Genomic DNA, 23,753 nt, shown 5'->3' with positions numbered 1-23,753 from the left:
GTAGGTTTAGAAGGAGCACACCTCAACACAATAAAGGCTATATGTAAAAAAAAAAAAAACCCACAGCAAACATCATACTCAATAATGAAACTCTGAGACATTTCCCCTGATAAGGAGCAAGACAAGGATATCTACTCTCACCACTTATATTCAACATAGTACTAAAAGTCTAAGCCACAGCAATCAGACAAATTGGTGAGAAAGTAAAACAGTCATTATTTGCAGACACCAAAAAAACTATTAGAGGTAATAAATGAATTAAGTGAAGTGGGAGGATACAAAATCAATGTATAGAAATCTGTTGCAGTTCTATACACTAATAATAAAGCAGCAGAAAGAGAAATCCACTTACAATTGCCACGTGAATTCTAAAATGTGTAAGGAACTGCAAAAGACCCTGAAGAACCACAGCAATCTTGAAAAAGAGCAAAGCTGGATGCATCACAATCCCAGATTTAAAAATATAATGCAAACCTCTAGCAATCAAAACAATATGGTACCGGCAGAAAAACAGACATGTAGGTCAATAGAACAGAATAGAGAGCCCTGAAATTAACCCATGCTTACATGGTCAATTAATCCACAACAAAGAAGGAATACAATGGGGAATATACAATGGGGAAAAGAAATCCTCTGTAATAATTGGTGCTTAGAAAGCTAGACTACTTTCTGACACCATGCACAAACACTTAAAGACCTAAATGTGACCTGAAGCCATAAAATTCCTAAAAGGAAACATAGGCAGTAATCTCTTAGACATTATATTTATGAATATAGCAATATATTTATGAATATTTCTCCTTAAGCAAGGAGGAAAAAAAGCAAAAATAAACTATTGGGAAACACAATTTGAACAGTGAAGAAAACCAACAAAATGAAGAGACAATCTATGGAATGGGAGAAGATATTTGCAAAGGATAGATCCAATAAGAGGTTAATATCCAAAACATATAAGAACATATACAATTCTACATGAAAAAAATAACTGATTTAAAAATGGGCAGAGGAGCTGAATAGACACTTTTCTAAAGAAGACATACAGATGGCTAATAGACACATGAAAAGATGCTCAACATCACTCATCATCAGGGAAATGCAAATCAAAACCATAATCAGATATCACCTAACACCTCTCATTATAGCTAAAATAAAAAATATAAGAAATAACAAATGTTGGTGAGAATGTGAATAAAAAAAAAAAGAACCCTCATGCACTGTCAGTAGGAATGGAAGTTGGTGTAGCCAGTCTGGAAAATAGTATGGAGATTCCTCAAAAAAATTAAAAAAAAATAACATATGATCCAGTAATTCCACTGTTGTTATTTACCCAAAGAAAATGAAAATATTATTTTGAAAAGATATGCTACTCCCATTTTAATAGCAGCATTATATACAATAGCCAAGATAGGAAAGCAATTTAAGTGTCAGCCCATAGATGAGTGGATAAAGAAGTGGTATGTACATGTATGTATACATATACACATATAAAAACACAATAGAATATTAGCCATAAAAAGATGAAATCTTGCCATTTGTGACAACATGGATAAACCTAGAGAGTATTATGCTAAATGAAATAATGTCAGACAAATACCATATGATTTCACTTATATGTGGAATCTAAATAACAACAAATCAACAAAAAGACCAAATAAAAGCAGAAATAAACCCATAAATACAAAGAATAAACTGGTGGTTGCAGAGAGAAGTGGGGTGGGGGAAGTATAGGCTTCCAGTTATGGAATGAATAAATCACAGAGATGAAAGTTACAGCATTGGAGACACAGTCAATAGTATTGTAATATCATCACATGGTGGTTGATGGTAGCTACACTTATGGTGAGCATGGCTTAACATACAGAGTTGTTGAATCACTGTTGTACATCTGAAACGAATGTAACATTGTGCATCAACTATACTTCAATAATAAAAATAAATTCACTTTGCCCTAACTACCTTACAAGTGATATGTGTGTTCCACCTCATGCTATAGCTCCCGTTTTCTCCAGGCCTGGGATGGAGGGTTGCCCTTCCCCCAGTTAATTTGTGCCCTTTCAATTCTGGGATCTGTAAGTAATAAGTCTTGTGACTCTACTTCCTTTGTGTGAGTATACTGAAACTGTATCTTCAATCCAAAAGGCCCTGTGGGTTTCACTTCCACAAAGTGGGAGCTTGGATGGAGGGGGCTACCTGCTGCATCCTTGTGGGTGGCTTGTATCTACTCATGACGTGCATATTATTCATTTAATATACCAGCTTCAGCTTCTCAACGTAGGTCACCAGAGGTTGGAGGGGGTAGGAAAAATAGAGCACAGAGAATGTTTAGAACATAAAAACTCATCTGTATAATACCGCAATGGTGGATACATATTTGCACAAATCCAATGAATGTACAACTCCAATAATGAGCCCTAATGTAAACTAGGGACTTGATGAGATAATGAAAGGTCAGTGTAGATTCATCAGTTATAACAAATGTAACAGTGTGGCATGGGATGTCAGTATTGAGAAAAAGCAAGCATGTGCAGGCACAACGGATTTATGCAAACTCACTGTAATTTCCACTAAATGTTTCTGTGATCCTAAAACTGCTCTAAAAATAGATTTTAATCACTTAAAAAATTAAGGGATAGAAAAATACATACTATGCTAACACCAATAAGGAGAAAGAGTAGTTATATCAATTATAGAAAAAACCAACTTCAGAATAAAAAAAAATATATTAGCAATAAAGAGAGGCGTTCTAAATGATAATTCTCCCCAAATCATAACAACCCTTAATGTGTTTATACCTCACCACAGAGTATCAAAATTTGTGAGGCAAAAGCTGATAAAACTGCAAGGAGAAATAGAGGTTAACACTATTAGAGTTGAGATATCCACATCTCTCTTTTAGTAAGTGATAGATAAGCAAGCAGAAAAATCAGTAAGGAACGAATTGACCTAATCTAAACAGCAGTCTTAACTAACTTGATCTGATTGATATTTATAGAATACTCCATCCGACAACAGAATACACATTCTTCTCAAGCTCCTGTGGAACATTCATCAAGATACAATGTAGTGGGCCAGAAAACACATCCTAACATATTTAACAAAACAGAAATCATATAATGTATGTTGAAGACCACAATGGAATTAAACTAGAAATCAATAAGAAATCAAGCTAAAAATCCCTAAATGTTTAAAAATTTAACAGCACAATTCTAAATAACACATAGGTTAAAGTCTCAAGAGAAATTAAAAGTATTTTAATCTACATGAAAATGAAAATATAACTTACCTATATTTGTGGAATGCAGTGAAACTGCTGCTTAGAGAGAAAGTTATAGTGTTAAACACATATTTAAGGAAAGGAGAAACATCTAAAATCAATAATCTCAGTTTTCCCCTAAAGAAAAGAGACAAATAGGGTGGCTCAGTGGTTAAGCGTCCTACTCTTGATTTCAGCTCAGGTCATGAACTCGAGATCTATCATGGGATAGACCCATGCCTTGGGCTCTGCAATGAAAGAGTGGAGGCCTCTTGGGATTCTCTATCTCCCTCTCTCTTTCTCTCTCTGCTCCTCCCCTGCTAGCACTCTCTCTCAAAATAAGTAAACATTTTTTTAAAAATAGGAAAAAAAAACAAAAATACAGTAAGCCTAATTATAAGAAAGTAAGCCATATTACAAGAAAGGGAAACTACAGGCCAATATTTCTCAAGAATATAGATGTAAAAAAAACCTCAACAAAATATTAGCAAGTCAAATCCAAGAATGTATAAAAATTTATACATCATGATTAGCTGATATTTATTCCAGGTTTACAAGACTGTTTCAAAATTTGAAAATCAAACCACACAATACATCAGACTAAAGAAAAAAAAATATATGCTCGTATCGATAGATGCAGAAAAAGCTTTTGACAAAATCCAACACCCATTCATAATAAAAACTGTGAACAAACTAGGAGTCGAGGGTAACTTCCTAAACTTGATAAGTAACATTAAAAAAAACCACTATAGCTAAGGTCACATTTAATTGTAAGAAACGACACTTTTTCTTTAAGATTGGCATTAAAGCAAGGTTATCCTTTCCCAACACCCCTATTCAAAATTGCACTGGAAGTCCTAGTTCGTGAATGAGACAAGAAGTAATTGGAATTTATGGATTTGAAAGTTTGACATAAAGCTACCACAGATGACATGATTATCCATGAAGAAAATACCAAAGAATCAGTAAAGGAAACTTCCTGGAACTCTTAAGGGCGTATCACAAGGCTGCAAGATACAAGGATAACAACCAAGTCAATTGTCCTATACCCCAGCAATTAACAATATGAGCCACCAAATAAAGTAGTATGGATTATAACCAGAAGTATAAAATTAATATCCATGAGTCCATATTGATACATTTTTGTAAAACAGATACTTGGAAGAAAAGAGATAAATTTCTTATGTGGAATAATTTTTAATAATTTATGCAGATATTCTGCCCTCAAGGAGGTGGAGTTTAACCCCGTAACCCTTAAGTGTACATTCTACATACTGACTTCATTTTTTTCTTTTTTTAAATTTTTTTTTTATTTTTTATTATATGAAATTTATTGTCAGAATGGTTCCCATACAACACCCAGTGCTCATCCCAAACAGTGCCCTCCTCAATACCTATCACCCACCCTCCCCTCCCTCCCACCCCCCATCAATCTCAGTTCTCAGTTTTTAAGAGTCTCTTATGCTTTGGCTCTCTCCCACTCTAACCTCTTTTTTTTTTTTTTTCCTTCCCCTCCCCCATGGGTTTCTGTTAAGTTTCTCAGGATCCACATAAGAGTGAAAACATATGGTATCTGTCTTTCTCTGTATGGCTTATTTCACTTAGCAGAACACACTCCAGTTCCATCCATGTTGCTACAAAGGGCCATATTTCATTCTTTCTCATTGCCATGTCATACTGACTTCATTTTAAACAGTATGGTATGAAAAAGGAGAAAAAATAAACTTGAGGTGTGGAAACCTGGAAAACAGTGCTTTAGTCAGAAGATCAAAGTAAACATCTACAGTATTAAGTCACAGTGATCATATGCATGCATGATATGCTGTGATGAAATGGCACTTTTTCTCTGTGGTCTCCTTTCCCAAAACCTATAACCCTTCTAATTATGAAAAAAAAAAATCAGACAAATTTCAGAGAAAACCTAAAATTAAATAAATAAATAATCTTCATGTTTATTGTAAAAACTCTAGTACGTCTACATGCCAAAAGTGCAAACCCATGTTATGGTTCCTGTATTAATTTCGTAAATATACCCTGTATTATTGGAAGCTTAACTGTTTAAAAAGTCCCATACGAATCTAATTTGGCAGCGTTGAGGGGCTCTATATGTTTAGAATTAGAAAGCTATAACATAGTACCCCAGTTATGGCTGTATTTTGATTACCTAAAGTACCTACACTGTAAAACTACTGTATATAATACACTTCTGGTTACTTTCTAAAGCATTCAAATATTTTGGAATATAATTTATGTTAATAGAATTTTGAAGCACTTCACTTGTATTTGCTTAAAATCAATGAGTTGTTACTGTCTGGGTGATAATTTGGACATATTCTTGTATATAGATTATTTCTAATAGATGAAACAATTTATTACTATATTACACTATTTTTTATTTTCTTTACTGTTCAAAATAATGTGATTTTTTTATACTAGTACCATTTATTTCCTTTTATGTCAACATTTTCCCCAAAATGATTTAGCACCGTTTAAGCATTTATACTTCAGGTTAAGTTGCTCAGTTTAGTTATATGCTTTAAGGAAAAATATTTTTTAAATAATATTTTATAAAATGCATTTTCCTTTGTTCCATAAATTATTTAAACCTTGTCCTAACATTTCTAGAAACTGAACATTATTTAAATGTGTAAACTTTAAACTTCGTTTGAATGTGTATTCAAAGCATATTTGTATCACTTCTCAAGTGATATTTTATAACACATTTTGTTTTTCTGTGAGGTCATTAGAGATAACATTTCTCCTACCTATATTATATTTAATGCTATGATTATGTGTATTTTGACAAGAAATATGTTTTTGCTCAGGAATAACGATTTGTTTAAAAAATAAAAACACTTTAACTGACTTACATATCCATCACAGTTTATTTCAATGATGAATACTACTCTCACACTTTCTTAAGTCTTTCATCCTTATACTTCAGATGAGTTGTCAAGTCTTTATAGGGGTTACCATTCATGCCGTCAACATGTGAACTCATAGAAGTAGGGTCTTAATTGCTAATTCTTCCCTGAATTGTTTAGGTTTGAATCCAGCTTTAAGTACCCCATTGTAAGTCATTTCCTAAGATTCCACATTGACACACCATGCTCAACAGAAAAATGAGATCTTTAGGGCTTAATATTACTGTTTGAAACATACTAGTTTAAATTCCATTTAAAAAATAAAATAAGGATTAAAGATCATTGCTCTATTCATATGAAACTTGTTAAGTCAATGGTTTCATCCTCTTGAGCTCTAGTCAAAATATTTAGTGGTGTCCAGGAAATTAATTTTCATCCTTCCTGAAAATATTCCCATGCTCAAAGCTTAAAATCAATTGAATGATGCCAGTAAGCCATTTTGAAAACTCTGCTTAGAGAGACTCAATATGTTTCATTTTTAAAACAGCAGAGATTTTTAAACATAGTTAAAAAATACAGATACAATTCTGTCTCAAAGATACCTTAAACTCAATTATTCTTTTATAGGCACAATAATGCTTCCTAACCTCCAGTTTGTCCACAACCTAATTTCTGAGAGCTGTGACTATGTTACCTTACACTGTGAAAGAACTTTGCAGATGTGATTATGTTGATGACATTGATATGGGGAGATTACTCTGGATTCATCCAGATGGGTCCAATGTAATTGCATGAATACTTAAAAGCTGAGAAGTTTTTCTGACTATGGTATGATTATGGAGAAATGGACAGAGAGATGCAATGTTGCTAGCTTTGAAGATAGAGGAAGGGGATCACCATGGAATATAAGGTGTCGCTTAAAAATTGGAAAGTTCATGGAAATGGATTCTGCACTAGAAATGGAACATGGCCCTGTCAGTACCTTGACTTTAGCCTACTATGACTTGTGAACTTTTAACCCACAAGACTTTCAGAAAATACATTTGCATTGTGTTAGGACATGCAGTTTATATAATGTTTTAAATAACTAGTAGTAAAGTACCACACAGTCCAAAATAGGATTTATGTCTCTACATCAAACTGCATCCTTTCATACCGTTCTTTTCCTTATCAAGGGTATTTCTATATCTTTGATATTTATTTCCTCCACTATCTTGTAAACTTCATGAGGGCATGGCCAATTTGATCAACAGTTTTCCCTAGATGACCTTGTGTAAGTCACACAGTATTGCATAGACCTCATTTGCCTTATCAATATATCTTACCTGTGTGAAATCATGAGCCTGAAAATAAAAGTTTCTTTAAAGCCTAAGCTATTTGTTTACCTATTAGGGAAATTTACTGAGGTAAGAATGTATATTTCTGTATTTCTCCCTATTCCCTACTCCTTCTTATTTCCAAGCGTATACCCATGCCTTCTGCATTTATGTTAGGCATTTTTGGCAGAGCAGAAAGCAGTAGTTGCCTGGAGTTTTTCTTCCTGATTTTTGTAGAAATCTAAAATTACCAAGGGGGGTGTTCTGGAATATATTCTTGTACTTCCAAGGGCAACAGGATAGGGAAAGAATAAAATTTCCAGAGATAACAGAGAAGTAAAAAATTGAGAAGGGGGATAGAGGTGATGGGAGAGAGAGAGTAATGTCCACATACTGTGGCACATATTTGGGGGTGCATAACACTTGGGAGGAAACAGAGGGATGACTGTGTGATGTGTCTTCAGAGGCTGGATTGTGGGCACTGAAGTCCAGAAGTCGGCCTGGAAACGACAGAGCTTATAGCCTAGATGGTTTTACAGACTGTACAATGGACATCTCAGTAGGAGCCAAGGTGGACTACTATCTAGCACAGATTCCTCCTTGTTACCATGGCTCTATGTCAAATACTACAACTTTAGGAGAATCTGGGTTAACACAGTGAATATCTCACCCATCTGGCAGAACAAGGACTCAGACTTAGAATTAAACTGATATCAAGAAAATAACAATATATCTAAGACACCTGAGCAGCTGTATTAAAAATCTATATTAAATGGAGGATTGCTACATACTGGCTATGAAGTATTTCAGCACTCAACTTGCATATCTATAAGTGATAACTCTGATGAAATATATTGTAATGACCTCATTTTCCTCTAAAAAGATGACTAAAATATATCGAAGGATCCGATCAACTAAACTAGACTATAGAAGGTCACCTGGGTGGCACAGTAGACTGAGTGCTGGACTCTTAATTTCAGCTCAGGTCATGATTTCAGGGTCGTGAGATCGAGCCCTGCATCAGGCTCTGCGCTGAGTGTGGAGACTGCTTAAGATTCTCAGTCTCTCTCTCTCTCTCTCTTTCTCTAGCTTTCTCTCTCTCTCTCTCTCTCTCTCTCTCTGTCTCTCTCTCTCTCTCTCTCATTTTCTCTTTCCCTCTGCTTCTCTCCCCTGCTGGTGCTCTCTCTTTAAAATAACTATCTAACTAACTAAATAACATAGACTATAGGAAACTACTACCTATAGTAAAGAGTTAAGGAATGAGATTTTGAATAAACAGGATGCTAGAGTCAGGTAAACTCGTAAATGTAGGTAATAATTGTGAATGAAGTAAAATACTTATTGGAGAGAATAAAGAAATGGCAACTGTAGTAGCTGTATCCCATTCACTTTGAGGGCAGGAACTAGGATCTGGGTTAGCTGGATTGTGTTAAATACTTTGAAGAAAATGTTATTAATAATGTGTAAATCAGGTTCTTAGGGAGATGGATAAAATAAAGGAGACACATAAGGTAGGACTTTCATAGAGAAGTATTGCTACTCCCTAAACATTTCAGAAAAAAATTACTGAATTTAGTAAATAAAAATTTTTGTGATAATATATATATATATATATTATTTTTTAAAAACTGAAGCAATATTTAGAAATATTTAATTTTAAAGGAAAAAAATTAAAAGCTCTCTGTGGTAGCACACCAGCAAAGGTATTAGCCTGTAATGATTTCTCCTTCCAAATTGATTTTTATGTATTCATGCTTCATAGCTTCCGTTGTTGCCTGAGATATCCATTTCTAGTTGATTACCCACTATCAAAAAGTGTTTTCCAATAATTCCCGTATGATCTAAACTTTCATTATCTTCAAATGTAGTTTTTGTTCTTGAATGTTGCCCTTTAAAAAAGAGTTGTCCAATTCATCTCCTTCATAACTTTGAGAAGCATATTCTTCTGATTCTGCCTATCCACTGCCACTTCTGAATGCAAAGCCCTAAAGAGTTTCCAGGAGCATAACACTTGGCTATTTATTCAGTGATGGCAGGTGTTTCTTGTGATGATCTGGGTTCATATCCTTATGATTCACTCCAAATATGAGCATTTCCAGGGAACTTACGGGAAGCATTCAAACTAGGGTCTGTTCTAAGGAGTGTCCTTGTAATATATTAAATAAGAAAAAGTAGAAGGTCGGTGGTGTAGTTTTAGTTCAATGACCACAGCCTAACTTAGCAGGAGACAGGATTCTGATTACTGAACTCAAATCATTCTCCTACCAGTTACCAAGAAACCCATGACTGAGTACCAGAGCAAATAAACAACGTTTGTCATTTTATTACAACTGTCACCAAAAAGCTTTGAGAAGGCTATCACAATCATTGGTAGCCACAGTTAAGTGATATAATACAGGAATAAATTGACATGTCACATAAAAAAAGTCCCTGTAGGGAAACTCAATAAACTAATTTTCTGGGGCACTTGCCTTCTGGCTAGGAAGACATTATTATACTCAATTGTAAAATGGGGATACGTAATGAATTATGTTTCTAAATATTTATTTTAATTTGTTTAGTGTATACCAAGTGAATGATGTTAGGCAGTATATAGATGACGGAACAGATATAGATTACTGGTAATATCCTGGAACTCTTTCTGAGAATGAAAATATGTACACAGCAGAGGGGGCAACATTGAGTAAAATGGTACATAGAATATTTCTGCTAATTAGGGAGCTAATACCTAATTCTAGGTATTTCTGCCAACGTAAACCTTTCCTAAAATTTTCTTCACCATTAATTTCTTGCTAAATCTCCTTATTTACTAGTCTTTAATTAAACTATGCCATTTTTTTTTAATAATCTAGATTTCTTAAGCAGACAATTGCTATAATACACTTTTGTAGACTGGTGCTCATATTCAGCTCTGCCACAGTGGATGAACAAATGTTGAAAATAGGTACCTGTTCTTTCCACCGACCCTCACGTGTCTCTCACCAGCAGTCACAGTTCCCCAGATGCACTGCATCTTTTCACATGCATCCTGCAACCCTTCAGGACTCCACATCCGAGTGCTCTGGCATTACACGGCATCTAAAGAATATATAGCTGTTTCTTTTTTTTTTTTTTAATTTTTTTTTCAACGTTTATTTATTTTTGGGACAGAGAGAGACAGAGCATGAACGGGGGAGGGGCAGAGAGAGAGGCAGACACAGAACCGGAAACAGGCTCCAGGCTCTGAGCCATCAGCCCAGAGCCCGACGCGGGGCTCGAACTCACGGACCGCGAGATCGTGACCTGGCTGAAGTCGGACGCTTAACCGACTGCGCCACCCAGGCGCCCCATAAAGAATATATAGCTGTTTCAAATAAACTTCAGTAGGGGCATAACTCTAAATGCCTTACTTTAGTGAAATCCACTGGATGAAAAATAAAATTGAATGGACATAAAAAGGTAATTCCTGGATTGTGTACTACACATTTCTATGTATTCAGATAAATCTGCTCCTTTAAATTTTTGCTCCAGAATCTTTCACCAAGAATTATAATTCTCAAAATAGTCTGACTTCCTGTACTCCCACTTTAAGCACTAGGCTGTATAATAACAAGTAAATTATGACTCTTCTGTGTAATCATGCCTAATTTTTTGCATGAAGCATTTTATTTTGAAAAGCCATTTCCTTTAAGACAGAACTCAGAAAATGCACACTTAATACTACATCCAGTTTGACAACAACAACAAAAAATCAAAGACCTTTTTCATATATTGGAAATCCCTTTAAAATTGTAAGCATGATATAAATGTCCATGTTCATATTTGTATATATATTTCTTATCTTATCAACATTCTCTTCCACGTGCTAATAGCTTTGCAAAATCTTGTATATTTTCACTCTCCTCAAATCTCCAACAGCCTCCACTCCTCACCTTCTAGTGATTAATTTCATTTTAATGTCACTGAAACTTCGACATTTTGTCACAATCAAATGTACCAATGTTCTGTCTATAGTTGTTTCATTCCTGTCCCATTTCCACTCACCAGAATTCTTGGCACAGGTCTTCCTTAAAGATCTTCCTTTTCCACTCACATGCAGTGATCAGACCTACAAAACTCAGTACACAATGACAATAGATACTGATATATTTTTAATGGGTGAATTCTTTAGATGTAAGTAACGGTAGTTCAGGTAGTGCAGTACTAAGTCAGTGCAGTCTCTTTGATATTATTTTCTTGAGCCAGAAGTAAAGAAAAATCAAGCCAGTGCATCGTTCTGGAAATGTCTCTAGTGTTTCTTAAAAACCTCTTCCTAACGTGACCAGAATTAAATACATAAACACACACACACACACACACACACACACCTCTCTCAAAATGCATACTTTCTTTAAAAAAAAATTTTTTTTTGCATTTATTTATTTTTGAGAGACAGAGAGAGACAGTGTGAGCAGGGGAGGGGCAGAGAGAGAGGGAGACACAGAATCAGAAGCAGGCTCCAGGCTCTGAGCTGTCAGCACAGAGCCTGATGCGATGAGGGGCTTGAACTCATGAACCGTAAGATCATGACCTGAGCCAAAGTTGGATGTTTAACCGACAGAGCCACCCAGGCGCCCCTCAAAATGCATACTTTCTGTAAACAGAAACAAACCAGCAAAGAAAACACACACATACACACCCCCTCCACACACACACACACACACACACACACACACACACACCAAGCTTTTGGGGTCAATCTGCCAGTCTAAACTAAAATCATCATTTGGAAAAAAAATGTTAAAATATATTTACACTAAAAAATTGTAATATATATTTCATTACTGGAAACAGAACATGCCCCTCTTTCTTCAGAGTTATCTAAAATATGATAGATGGACTTGACTTATATTTAAATATATTCACAAAAGTATTTTTAATGGAATAGTGGTATAACTCCCCAAAGGCAAATCCATCTTTCCCTCTAAAATATATGCCGCACTTCATGATGAAGATGATAATGAAGATCATGCTACAAGGATAGCTGATATTCTCTAAAATGGTTAACTTTATTACCTCCAAATACTTAAGTATAGCTATTGAGTAATCTTATGAAGTTACACAGTGTACCATGATATTCAATAAATAACTATAAGTAGATTTATAAATTAATAGTATGATAAGCAAAATATAGACCAATTAGATAAACAATCATAGATTAAATATACATAAAAGGTCTGTGAAATTTCTCCCAGCCCTGTATCCTTATTTCACCCCTTTCTGTATTACCATTTCCTCAGTATTTGCTTTGATTTCTAAGTATTTTATTCACAAATAGTCTTTGGTTAAATTAAAAACATCACAAAAGGAAACTTTCTCTAGATAATAAATTATGTCCCTAATTATAAGGAAAATATAGATGTCACTACAATTAGACAATTTCATCCAACAGTTCATGTTGAACAATTTCTGTAAGCCCATAAGCCACATAACTTTTATAATATTACTTGATATCTAAGCTCCTGAACTAAATTAATACTCAAACTGAAAACTCATTCTTTTCACAATAAGAATTCACCTGTGCAAGGTTAACCAGGGGCTGGGATAATATTTATTACCTGTAGTTTCAAAATCATATTACTTTATAGATATCACTCAACCATTTTATATAATTCCTAGCCATTTTTGGAAAAAGTAATTTTTTTGTTTCATGAATGTAATAAAACATTATTTGTAATCATGTATATTTTTAAAGTTCCATTGCAGTTGAGAGGCTAATGCAGAACTATTTTTCATGAATAAAATACTGAGTAGCAGATATTATTATTTTTTTTCCAGAAACCATTATCCCCCTAACAGTTGCAGTCACAAATGAGTTTGAGGTTTTCCCTCTCCCTCTTTTTTCTATTCAGAGTAGGGAAGCCAATTGAAATTTTAAGGGTAAATTATAGATAGTTTAACAAGCCCATTTTTGTAGCCTATTCTTGTTGCTAGTGATTGGTTTAGTATGGGCATGTGATATAATCCTCGCCAATGAGATAAATAAAAACATCTGTTGAGAGATTGTTTGAAATTGTTCCTTTAGTCTTACAAGGTTCAAAAGAGGTAATTCCTCTTTGTCTGATGGACATTGTCATATCTGTATTTTATGTGTATAACTGTATCTGTGATCTTGTGGTTATAGGAGCTGCAACCTAAGGACAAATGTAACCTGTTGAAGGTGGTAGGATGGAAAGAAGGTGATAATTTGGGACCATGATGATGTGATTGTGTTGTTAAATTAATCAATTCTGGAGCATACTTTTTCTTGAATCTTATTATATGAAAATGAATACTTCCTTATTATTTGAGCCTGTGGAGTTGGAGTTTTCTTGTTTTTGCAGTCAAAACATTAGAATAGGTATATTAATGTCTTAATTCCAAATTTCATATTTTATTTTCAATCCCTGTATACACTGCTCCTCTGAGTTTTAAAAATATGGCATAATAAATTCTATATATGAATATATAACCAATAAAAGCAACTACTTCCAATTTATATTCAAAGATTCAGATTCACCATACCAGAATATAAATTAAAACTATTTACATATATGTATACAGAGGCATCTGGGTGGCTCAGTTGGCTAAGCTCCTGGCTCTTGATTTCACCTCAGGTCATGATCTGACATTCCTAAGTTCAAGCCCCACATCAGGCTCTGTGATGTCAGCACAGAGCCTTCTTGGAATTCTCTGTCTCCCTCTCTTTCTGCCCCTCCCCTGCTATTGTGTGCATGATCTTTCTCACAAAATAAATAAGTAAACAAAAAATATATAATAACATTATATATAATAATCATATGCAGGTATGTGTAATAATTTAGGAATAATTTTTAAAATACTATGAGGAATAATGCAAATTTAGTCAATGACACTATAAACTACAAAAATATATTTGAATATCTTCCAAATATCTTGCACAGAGTATATACAGTTAACCAAAAAAAGCAAAAGCAACTTGTTTATCAAAGAAATGTGTATTTTGTTTCTCTTTGAGAGGTCTCACATTTGTAAGGATGTGAGAGGATCAGTTGCAGCCAATTCATGATATTTAGTATAAATATTTAGTAATTTTCAATAAATAGTACCCATTTATTCCTAATACATTATATATAGTCTTACATATATATATATATATATATATATATATATATATATATATATATATATATGTATGGTAGTGGTTAAGAAATGATCTAGGTTAAATGCAGCTCTGCAATTCAAACTCATTGACTTTGGACTGAAGGCTCATTACTTAAATCTTCTAAGGCTCATATTTCTTATTTCTGAGATTGATAGAAAAATATTCCTATATCTTAATTGGCTTTTATGATATCTAAATGATAATTAACATTTAGTACACAAAGGATATATAATATGCAATAAATATAAGTTATTTTGGAGTGCATAATGGCTATTCAGTTATAAATTTGGTCTTTTGTCATTTTTTCATGTGATCATCATAATAAAAATAAAAATCCTTCCTACAGACTTTTAATTTCTGATTTCTTTTTCATGTGTAAACCCATGTCGTGAATTTAGTTTGTGTGTCTAGTAAACTATTTTGCTTCCGTATAAAATGGGTTCTAGTACAGAGAAAATCTTCTATACCCACAAAATGTTATCATTCACATTTAAATGCCAAGGATTCATAAAATGTTCTGTGAAAGATATAATTTAGATGTTTTGAAATTTTAAGTGTTGAACAGTGCAAATACAAACATTTTTAAATTGTGATGTTAGATACCAGATGAGAATTTGACCTTCAGTCAATTTTCTGTTACTTTTCTCTTGGAAACATAGAAGTAGAGCATTTCTTATGGTAAAATTGACCACTATTAGGAACATTGCATCTGGAATAAAAGAATTATAAATACCTGGTAGGAAGCCATAGTTTTGAACAATCCTGATTGCAGTGACTCTTGCAACTGGCCTGTCCACTGAAACCTGAAAAAAACAGCAGTGGAATTGTTACAAGAGATATTAGCTCCTGTGAGGAATGAGTATTAACCCAGGGTGACTTCTGTACCTCCCCAGTGTCAGTTTCCTTTCATTCCCTCGTCTATGACCAGATGACCTATTATCTGAAGAACCAAAGCAAATACCTTGTGATTTCTGTGAATCTCCTGTCAAACATGCCTATGACATCCTGTGAGTCTACATATTTAGTGAACCCTAAGAAAACTCCCACGGGCATTTCAGTGTGATATGACAGATATGTTCCTTTAAAAAATTCACGACTGGTTATTTCTTTACCAGAAATCTTAAAAACATCTCCAACACGAAAAGAGAATTTCCAATGACGTAAATGCTATTAGATATAGCATATTAGATACTATATATTCCTAAATTATCTTGGTAGGAACTGAAGAAAGACAAACAGAACAAGGAGGGAGACTTTTACTTCCAGTTAAGTGATGTAATGTTAGAAGAGATTGCTTCCCCTTATAAAAACAAAGAAACAAAAAAAAAGTGAAAATAAACCAAATAGATTACCTAATTATAGTAACTTTTTAAACCCATCAGAAGGCTGATGATGAAATTAATTAGAAAAATACAAATGAATTCTATTCAAAATATTAAGGCCAACTTTTGGAGAGAAGGGTCTTATGGCTGTTTTCACCGGTAAAGTGGTGGGAGAAGAAGGAATCCTGTGCAACTAGAGCTACAGAGCAGGTCTGCAACCACCTCCAAGTCTTTCCCATTAATCTCCAATGAATATATAAGTTATATGCTGAAAGCTTGGCCAGGGTATGGAAGCTGAGAGACCAGCACATGGGGCACATGGGACTTTTCTAAGTATACAAACTGTATCCTCAAATACTGGGGACGGGTGAGCAAGACAAAGAGAGATCAAGCAAGGACAGGTATCAAAAGGCTAAGAGAATTCCCCAACATTCCTTAAAACTGGGCATAAATGTATAAAAGAAAAGAGATCTCCAGAGATTTCTTATTTCCCTCTTAAAATATGAGAAGCTAGTGGTGAACTGAATCTATCAACCTGTCAGAAGAAAGGAATACTGTCTATTAACCTGTCAGAAGAAAGGAAATACTTCTTTTTAAAATTTATTACAGGGGCACCTGGGTGGCTCAGCCAGCTAAGTGTCCAACTTCAGCTATGGTCATGATCTCATGGATCATGAGTTCGAGCCCTATATCGGGCTCTGTGCTGACAGCTCAGAGCCTGTTTCAAATTCTGTGTCTCCCTCTCTCTCTGCCCCTCCCCCATTCACACATGCTCTCTCACTTTCTCTCAAAAGTAAATAAACATTACAAAAATTAAAAATAAAGAAAAATAAAATTTATTCCAGAACTTACTGATATTTTATGTACAATACCTAGAATATCATAAAATTTTTTAAGTCCCATGAAGAGGCCGGAAAATAGGACCTAAGATGAGGAAAGTAAACAGGCAGTAGAAATAAACCTAGAGATGACCCTCATATTGTAATTTTCAGACAGGGAACTTAGAATAAATGTAAAATTATACAAAAGTTTCCTGGAAAGGTGTATGCAATAGTCAAGTTTCCCCAGAGAAACAGAACAATGAATGATATATATCTATAACAAATATATGTTGATTTAATAAATACTAATTTGTATGTACACAATTACTACATACATATCTCAAAGGAGATAAAAAAGAGGAGATTTGTTATAGGAATTTGCTCACATGGTTATGGAGGCCAAGAAGTCCCATAATATGCCATCCACAAGTTGGAGAATGAGGAAAGACTGTGGCATGATTCTGCCAGAATTTGAAAGTCTGAGAATTAGGAGCTACTGGTGTAAGTCCCAGAATTTGAAGGCCAGAAAACCAGGGGCTCTAATGTCCAAGGGCATGAGGAGATGGATGTCCCAGGTCAAGGAGAGAGAGAGAGAATTTATCCTTCATTTGCCTTTTTATTCTATTTAGGCCCTTAATGATTTGGATGATGCTCATCCACATTGATGAAGGCAGATATTCTTTACTCAGTCTACTGATTCGAATAGTATCTAGTATCTACAGAAACACTCTCAAAGACACACCCAGAAATAATGTTTTAGTAGCTAACTACAGCATCCTGTAGCTTAGTCAAACTGACACATAAAATTAACCACCACATGTTACACTATGCATAAACAAGATGAAGTTTTCAGCAGAAACTATGAAAACCAAAATAAAAATGTCAAAAATAAATATATGAATACACTGTAAAAAATGATCTTCGAGTGGTTATTAATCTTCTTTTGGACTCAACAGAGGAAAGATCAATGACCCTAAAAATAGTAACAGCTGAAACATAAAGATAACGAAAAGTGAAAAAGTATGACAGACTATCTGGAAATATAAGGAACAATATTATGCATGTGTGTGATTATTGAAATACAAGATAAAGGGGAGAGAGAAAAAAGGACAGAATGTAGAATGTTGTTTGAAAAAGGGACAAAGGTTTTCCAAAGTACACGAAAAATATTACAGAGATCCAAGAAGATTAACTTACCTTGAATAGAATTAAAGTAAATAAAATCAGAGGTTCCAGGTAGTCAGTTGGTTAAGCATCCAACTCTTGATTTCGGCTTGGGTCATGATCTCTGGGTCACGAGATTGAGTCTCCATGGGACTCCACACTGAATGTAGAGCTTGCTTAAGATTCTCTCACTCCCTCTGTCTCTGCCCCTCCCCTGCTCTCTCTCTTTCTAAATAAATAAATAAATAAATAAATAAATAAATAAATGTAAATAAAATCAGATGAGGTACATCGTTCTATCTACTCAAAAGCGAAAACAGAGAAAATATTAAAAACATCCAGAGTCCAGGAAAAGACACATTACATACAGGGAAACAATAATAAAAATGATGAATATTTCTCATCAAAAATAATGAAGGCCACAAAACAAAAGAGAAGACTTTGAAGTGTTCTAAAATGGGGGAAAAATTAAACCATTTTACCCGCAATTCTCTCTAGGGAGAAGCATCATGTAGATATGAAGACAAAATAACAATATTTTCAGAGAGACTAAAGCTAAGAGGTTTCATCTCCAGAAGACCTGCACAAGAAATACTGAAAGTTCTTCACACTGAGGAATGTGATTACAGATAGAACTTTGACTGCAGGAAACAAATAAAAAGTAAATATCTAGATAATCATGAAGAACCTTCTAAAATTTAACTTATGCACAAAATCATAACTTTAAATGTGTGTGTACATATGAACATATGTGTGTGTGTATATATATGTATATATAGGTATATATATGTATATATGTATACATATATATACACACACATTTACATATACATTTTTGTATATGTATACACATTAGTAACTATTTTAAGGAAATAATGTGTGGGATTATTATGTAGAAAAACAATGATAGATAAGAGCTCAATGAGGAGAGTAAATGGAACTCTACTATTATAAGGTTCTTAGAGTGTTCATAAAGTCAGTCTAGTAACATAATGCATACTGGAATTGTTAGGGCAATTTCTAGAATAATCTAAATATCTTTAAAAAATTTATAAAAGACTTAATTGAAATACTAAAAAAAATTAATGAACAAAAAAGAAGGCAGAATATAAGAAACGGGAAAAAAAGAACAGATAGAAAAAATAGGTGACACCTGACAACATAGATTTAACTTCAGGCATATAAACACTTACATTATGTGTAAATGGACCAAACACTTCCATTTAAAGACAGATTATCAGATTGGATTAAAATATTAGGTGCTATTTAAAATAAATAATTTTTTTTAGGTTTAGTTATTTTGAGAGAGACAGAGACAGAGAGAGTGAGCAAGCACAAGCGGGGGAGGGGCAGAGAGCTAGAGAGTCCCAAGCAGGCTCTGTGCTGTCAGGGCAGCGCCCAATGCAGGGCTTGATCCCACTAAGCATGATATCCTGACCTGAGCCAGATCAAGAGTCTGCTGCTTAGCCTACTGAGCCACCCAGGCACCCCTAGAAAAAACAGTTCTAAATTATGAAAACAGACCAGTTGAAAGTATAATAATAGAAAACTACATTCTATGCAAACAGTAAACATAAGAAAACTGGTGTGAATATATTAATGCTAAATTGAGTAGACTTGAAGGCAAAAAGATACACTAGAAATAAAGATATTTTGTAAGAGATGTAATTAAATTTTGTCAAAAAGTCATAACTACATTATATATGTATATATGAAATATAAATAAGTAAATAAAGAACTTCAACATATAGAAAGATGCAATTGACAGAAATACAGGAAAACAAAAAAAAAAAATCCACAATCATAGTTGAGAATTTAAAAAAGAACAAGAGGGGTACTGGGTGGCTCAGTTGGTTGGGCATCCGATTTCAGCTCAGGTCATGATCTCACAGTTCGTGAGTTCAAGTCCAGTGTCGGGCTCTGGGCTGATGGCTCAGAGCCTGGAGCCTGTTTCCGATTCTGTGTCTGCCTCTCTCTCTGCCCCTCCCCTGTTCATGCTCTGTCTCTCTCTGTCCCAAAAATAAATAAACGTTGAAAAAAAAATTTAAAAGAACTGTGAAAATCAGCAAATCAGCCCTGCTAACATAAGACTATAAACTAGAAAAAAATTGCCAAATAATTTTTTTTTAATCTGGAAAATATAGTAACAAGACAGTTAAAGGTGATTTATAATTCCTCATTTCTCAAGCAAGAGAGGGATTTTTCAAAAAAAAAAAATTCTCGTATAACTGAGTATCACATCCAAAGGATTTAGTCATATGAAAACAACAGCAGGAACCTATAGTGACTGAGGTCATATTCACCACAGGGGTACAGGGGAGGTGAAGCTTAAGGGGGGGAAATCTGTATTCAACTCATTATCATCATCATCATCATCATCATCATTATTCAGTCTTAATCTTCAATCCGGGGAAGAGTAATAGTCATGAGAGAAAGATAGTGAGAGAGGTGTTAGCTCCAACTGAGAGATTGTAGATTATGTGACTTTCCTGTGGGCATTTTTTTTATCTCCTAAACAATAACGACTATACATAAAGATGCCAACGAAGCAGAAGACAAAACACACTTGGTAACAGGATGTTAGATTCTGTAAATCCATTTGTGAGCTGTGGCTTAACTCAGTTCCTCTTCCTTCACTCATACAATCCTTAAATCAACCTCAGCTTGAATATGACAGCCCCTTCAGAAAATGAGTAGTATTTACAAAGCATTCAGTAGAGCCTTTATGAACGTGTTTTTACAAAGGGAGGTAAGCAAAATTAGAAGACATTTGATAAATACATAATCTATACCTATGACAAATATGTCCTCTACTGGGTATATATAGAAGTATGTAAGATGTGATAAAGATTCTCATGTGCTATAGGGATATCACTACTCTGGGCATTTGATAATTCTTGGAGGTTTTTCGTGGACTAATCAATTTAATATCATTGTGGTGTTTTAATAAATATTGACAGAGAACAGAGGCATGTCAACGCCAGACTATCCAGATGGCACTAAGTAAACATACAATCTATGTCAGTGGCATAAGAAAATAAAACAAAAATGTATTTCCTACCTACCTTGTGCTCTGCTCTTCATATGTTACTTCAAGTTATTATTACAACATTTTATGAGTTAGAGGTTATTTCTATTGTATCAATAAGGGGATTGAGAAATAAGGATTTACTTGTCCTGTTTAAGGCCACACGACTTGTAAGTGGATAAACCAGGATTTGAAACTAACATAAATGAGTGTCTAAAACCATTATTATAGCTTGGAATGGAATTTTCTGATTATTTCAGGCTTGAGGAAGACACAAGAGATACACTTAACTATATAGTTGTTATGGTGAGGATTGTGCCATTTGCCAAGGTAGAGCATGGAGAAGGAATAGTAGATGTTAGGATAAAAAAAATCAAGTTTGTATATATAGCAAGCTTGAGATTTTCAGAGTTCAAAAGTGAAGACTGCTGGAAGTATATTGGAAATATATGTATTACATTTAGGAAATATGTTATCAGAACTTCTAGAAGGCAATTAATTAGTTAATATTAATATATTAATATACTGTGGTACATGGCTGATGTAGACCTTATGGAAGTTGGTGAGAATGTCAATAAACAGGAAGAATAACATAATGGGCTTAGAACACAAGGACAGGAAATTCAAAATAATGTATAGTTTGGTCAAAAAGGAATCTAGAAAATTCAGTACTGGAGAATGCAGTACCACAAAACATACCAAAAGTTAGAAGTTAAGGGCTATTAAAATCTGTCACATGTTATCAAAAGTTCAAGTGTGTGAGATTTTTTTAAAAAGTATCATTGAATTGATTTTCTTTAACAAGTAAGAGGAATGTCAAACAAACAAATATACAATTAATTTTAGTGGTCCTGAATTTCAAGGCTAAATGTATTGAAGCGGGTTGATTTAATTTGCAGATTAAAAAAAGTCAATGTAAAAGAGAGAAAGGCTAGGGATGGTAAAGGTCATATAAGTCATCAACCCAAAGAAAGTATCTTCACCTGTTTGAGTCATGGCTCTGATTACACCAGAGTTGTGAAGAGCGCTCATTTGTTAGAGTCTATAGGACTTTTAAGACTCGTACAAAGTTGGCTCTAACTGAAATTAACTATTTCCAGAGAAAATAGTTTGCTCTTAGCGGTAGTTGTGAGTAAATGAATCCGTGATTCATGAGATGACAGAGGCATCTGTTTGAATCTAGTGTTTCTCTTTCAAATGGAAACAAATATGACTTCTCATAAATATATAGTTTTAAAAAGTCACATGACATTAGTGTAGAAGGTTGTGTGTTTTATTAAATGGCTATTTATTTGATATAGTAGGTTGGAAAATTAAAAACTGGAAAGTTTGTCAGAAGATAATCAGTTGAAAACTTTCTCAAGTTTGAAAGAAGCTGACAATTGAGAAAGTGTCTCCTGACTATGTTCCTGTGTGTTACCACATCATTTTCTAGGCTGTGGTTACATTTTTCTCAAAACATGCCACTTCTTAAAGGAGTCACTCCCTGGGCAATTTCACCTGCTGGCTTAGATGCTCTCTGCAAAGCAGGGATGAAGCTCTTTTTTACCTTTATTTACCACAGTGTGTCTCAAAAATTTTTTTTTGTCACCCTCCACAATATTTTTTTTATATTTAATATAAAATTTTATATATATATATATATATTTTTTTTTTAAATATTTTTTTTCTAATCGCCCCCATGAACTGTTAATATCACAAATATACTATTTTTTATGTGCTGTATAAATGTCTGTGTGTTATACATTTGAAAAATAATATTCCTTTTTGCCCTTATCCAAGAGCAATTTTTGACCCTTCAGGTGTGATCTCATGCCATTAAGAATACATGATGTGGGCGCCTGGGTGGCGCAGTCGGTTAAGCCTCCGACTTCAGCCAGGTCACGATCTCGCGGTCCGTGAGTTCGAGCCCCGCGTCGGGCTCTGGGCTGATGGCTCAGAGCCTGGAGCCTGTTTCCGATTCTGTGTCTCCCTCTCTCTCTGCCCCTCCCCCGTTCATGCTCTGTCTCTCTCTGTCTCAAAAATAAATAAACGTTAAAAAAATTTAAAAAAAAAAAAAAAAAAAAAAAAGAATACATGATGTGACTCATACGATAACCAATGTGTGATGCCTTGGTGCTCGTGAGTCATTAAGAAGGCTTTAAAATTAATCAGTACTCATAACAGTTTTTTTTTTTTTTTTTTTTTCAACGTTTATTTATTTTTGGGACAGAGAGAGACAGAGCATGAACGGGGGAGGGGCAGAGTGAGAGGGAGACACAGAATCGGAAACAGGCTCCAGGCTCTGAGCCATCAGCCCAGAGCCCGACGCGGGGCTCGAACTCACGGACCGCGAGATCGTGACCTGGCTGAAGTCGGACGCTTAACCGACTGCGCCACCCAGGCGCCCCATAACAGTTTTGTTTTTAAGGAGCCAGGTCAGATGCTATCTTGAGCATAGTATGACATATAAAATCAGGAAAACAAACTTTAGCATAGCCCCCTCAACAGTTGGAAGTGTTGGTTTAAAAACTTCTTGTATGTGATGCATCACTGTGAAATGCAAAGTGTTAGGAAATGTAATCATACTTACAGGAGTTTAAACATAGAATGAGATGTATTTTTTTATAAACATAAGATCTAAGGTAAAATAAGCAAATTGTTTGTTCAAAAATACTTATTGCACACTGGACATTCAGCTGGAGCTAAAACGGAAACAGGCTGATCTCAAGGAGACTATTTGCTAAAGACTGAAAGAGCAGCCCAAATCAGGTTAGTAAAGGTCAAGTTCAAACATAGAGCAAACTATAAGGATTTAAATTGAAAATGCCCACAGGCAGACCAGCTGGCACAGGGGACAATTGG

At 34.5% G+C, this 23,753-nt stretch overlaps 1 long non-coding RNA gene across 1 annotated transcript in view; it reads left to right on the top strand.

Moving 5' to 3' along the window:
* The window catches only part of LOC123583634, a 216,541-nt gene that overhangs the window by 191,715 nt on the left and 1,073 nt on the right, over positions 1–23,753 (top strand). The window lies entirely within an intron of this gene.

This window comes from Leopardus geoffroyi, chromosome B3 (genome assembly GCF_018350155.1).
Source record: "Leopardus geoffroyi isolate Oge1 chromosome B3, O.geoffroyi_Oge1_pat1.0, whole genome shotgun sequence".
Lineage (NCBI taxonomy): Eukaryota > Metazoa > Chordata > Mammalia > Carnivora > Felidae > Leopardus > Leopardus geoffroyi.
This window is presented reverse-complemented; position numbering and strand designations above follow the sequence as displayed.